This window comes from Zingiber officinale, chromosome 7A (assembly GCF_018446385.1).
Source record: "Zingiber officinale cultivar Zhangliang chromosome 7A, Zo_v1.1, whole genome shotgun sequence".
Classification (NCBI taxonomy): domain Eukaryota; kingdom Viridiplantae; phylum Streptophyta; class Magnoliopsida; order Zingiberales; family Zingiberaceae; genus Zingiber; species Zingiber officinale.
Genome location: NC_055998.1, coordinates 103,800,360 through 103,804,194, shown reverse-complemented (window position 1 = coordinate 103,804,194; position 3,835 = coordinate 103,800,360).

Here is a 3,835-nt window from a genome sequence, read left to right as displayed (position 1 = left end):
AAATGACATTTGCAAGATGGATGAATAGTTTAAATGTATGCAAGATTATTTTAGGAGCAAGAGAGAATTGTGCAAAAAAAATGATTGAATTTATGAAAGCTCATAGGAATCAAATGATATTAAATGAGGATTTTAGGGAATTCATGAGATTTCTTCAAATTCATATTGATGAACTATTTTCATATCATAAATTTGTGAGGAATAAGGTGAGATGTTTATTGAACTATTGTCGAATATTCCAGATTTCCCTAATCTTCCACCTGCACCACCATTTTGATTTCATCGGGATAATAAAAAGTTTACGTCTAGAGGGGTGTTGTATATAGTCTGATTTCCTTACTTTGCATTTTTTTAGCATTTTTGCTTATTTTCATCTTCAGTTTTATTTTACATGTTTGCTTGTTTTCATGTTAGTGCTTTTCAGTTTTTTTGTTTATTGTTTTGTGGCATGTCGAGAACATCAATCCTCATATTACTGCTGACTTGTCCAATAGCAAAGTGGTTAGCATGTTCATTTCTTCATTCATATTGTTGTGGAGATAGTGTTAGTATATTTAGTGAACCTCCTTAATCTATTTTTAGTAGCATGAAGTGAGTTAAGTATTGTAAGGAGATAAATTTGAGTTTTTGCTTAACCTTAAGGATCTTACCTTCATTTTACTTAAGCTTGAATAGTAGATAACTTTAGAATAGTCATGATTCATCTGAATTATTTAGTACTTAGGTTTCCATGGTGATTTCTTGAATTATAATTCAGTTATTGGATGACCTTGGATCATGACAACTCACTTGGAAAATTGAAATCCCTACATTTACATTATATTTGCATATGTGTTAGTGCTTCACCATATAAAGTAAGCACAAAAAAAAAATCATTTGAATAAGGGATAAACATAATTGTCATGAGTAGAAACTAATAATTTACCCTTTAAGACTGAGTTAGGTTATTGAGAAAATAAATGCTATGTTTCTCTTGATTTTGAGTAGTCCTTTGAGACCTTGTGTAGTCTAAGAAATATGAACCAAGTGTATGGTAGGTAAATGTCTATCATCATGAACATAAGGAACTTAATTAGATGATGACTTGACTAGGATAGAGATTGAAACTTGAAAAACTTGTGTCACTTATTGTACTGTGCATAAGAACTTATGCTTAGGCCATACTTGGGTTACTCCACAATCATGCTAACAAATAAAACTAGTTGATAGAGTTAGGCAAGTGCACTAGGGATTATAATGCATTATAGGAGCATATGAATTTAGATTGCGGTATTTTACTTGAGGACAAGTAAAGGTTTAAGTCTAGGGGTGTGATATGCATAGATTATATACACTTTTATGCATGTTTTGACGCACATTCATGTACTTTATTTGTGCTTAACCTATGTATTTTTACATCTCTTATCATATTTTTAGCAAAGCTACTCTTCTTTGTCAGATATTTGCTCTTTGTGTGTTTTCTTATTGACAGGATGCATTTTTAGAGTGAAAATAGAACTTGTAGATGACTCAGAGAACAAACAAAGAAAAAGGGCCAGACGCGTGGAATCCACACAACCGTGTCACATGCTAGAGGAGGAGAAGGTGCTAACCATGTAAATCCACATGGTTATTCCATAGGGTAGAGATGAAACAAGCCTCGGCCGTGTGGAATCCACAATACCGTGTCATTGAAATAGAGAAGGAGCAACACCTGACTGTGTGGAATTTCTAGAGCCGAAGAAGACTGTGGCCATGTGGAATCCACACGGCCGTGCCACCGAACAAGAGCCTTGGCAGACCGTGGCTGTGTGGAATCTACACGGCTGTGGCATGAGTCATGCCAGGCCTATGCCCAACTCTATTTAAGGGGAGTTCTACCTCCTTTTCAAGGGGAGGAAGGTTCTCCCCTTGGGGAGATCCAACTTGGATGAGATCTAGACTTCTTCAATACTTTCTTGGATGATTCAAAGCTAAATTCAGTGTTTCCATCACTCTAAAAGCTTGAATTAGATCTGAAGACCACTCTTCGTATAAGATAAGCCTTTGTCCCTTCTCTTTCTTGAGTTTTTGGTGATTTTGGCATAAATATTTATATCTTTGGATGCTTTTCTCCTAGTTATGGAGTAGATCTCTTGTTTTAGGATTAAGGGAGTAATTATGATGTGAATTGATGTAAAACTCATGGATTTGCCAATTTTCTATCTATATGGCATTGCTATGCCTTGTATCATTTTGATCTTATGTGTGTGTATTGTGCTTGAGCTTAATTTCCAAGTTTAATTAAATATTTGTGTAGAATTGCTAACCCTGTAGAGGAAATACCCTAGATTACCGAGAGGCCCTAGTTAAAAGGGTATCCTATTTATAGACATCTAGGAAATTACCTTGAAAGAAGAAGTAATTCACCACAATGAGGTAGGGAATTGGGTATAATTATTATTTCTATCTCTAAGTTAGTGAGTGTTAGTGTGTTCTTATTGTAAGGAACTAGGGCGCTAAACACATGAAAGTAAAGCGGAAAACATCTAGTTCTCCAAAAGTGTAGGATCGTAAAGTGCTAGAGGGGGGGTGAATAGTGCTTGTGGCTTTCACATTCATTTTTAAACAATCAATCAAAGATACACAGTATAATAATAAAACTCAAACACAAACACCAAGATTTTTCTTGGTCCGGAGCTTGTGGCCACTTCTACTCCAAGGCCCGCACGTAAGAGTGCTTTCAATGGATAATCACTATAAATTTGCAGAATTAAAGTAAAATGATTAAATGCAGTAATAAAAATTATATAGACAACTAAGAATAGATAATTTATTGCTTCTGATAGTCGGAGTTGAGTTACAGCTTTGTCGAATCATCCTTTGAGCAGTGCGCAGTCGAAAGATTGCTAAAATCAAGTCTTAATTTGCCTCTACTCGAACTAGGCTTAAATATCCCCTTGAGGGTGCCTCCAACCTCTATCGGAGGTGCCTCCAGCCATGAGTTAGCAACATCGATAAGCTCCACTGTAACACCCCACCCTCCTCACTACTAGTCTGTGAGGGCGGAGCGCTACTGGACTACTAACTTATCTTATACTAACATTGCACACATGTGAATATCAATACATAAACTCTCTAAACATGCAATTAACTAGCAGCGAAAAACTAAATGACTCATCTATACACTCAACTCAAGCATTTGTTCTCAACTAAAACTATAAATTAATCTAAACATGCTGAAATATATGTATTAATCTGAACATGCATGCAACCATTATACAACTCAGATAATAGGTCCAATGTGCATAACAATTTAAATGAAAGAATTCTAAATACATGGCAATCTTAATAAATTCTTATGCTAAATCCCAAGGCTTCTATAGTCCAGGCATCACACATCCATCCGCACCTCCTTGTCGCCTTCCTTTGCTATAGCTTTTCCTTTCCTTTATCTGCAGTAAGAGGAAATGCAACTATAAGAAAAATTGTTTAGTAAGCGCTATCTAACTCACAAAAACTCGAATATGTATATAACTGGGAGAAATCTAAAACTGAATACTCAAAAGAAAATTCTACTCATGCTCATCTTGTAGCGACCCACCTTCCTTACTACTACCACTCTCTAGAGGTGGACGCTACTTAACTGCTAACTCTACTTAACTGGTGTGATCGAAACCACGAGGAATCTCTACCGAAAAATTTCGACAGAATCTCCCCTGTACCGGTGACCATATCCGTAAATACATACAGAGTATACTCAGCCACAGGCGGCTGGAACATATATTTTCACAACCACGCAGTTTAATAAATCAAATCATGCAAGTAATGAAAAGCGGAAACATAACTTCCTACTACAAAATTTTCTTATCAACTT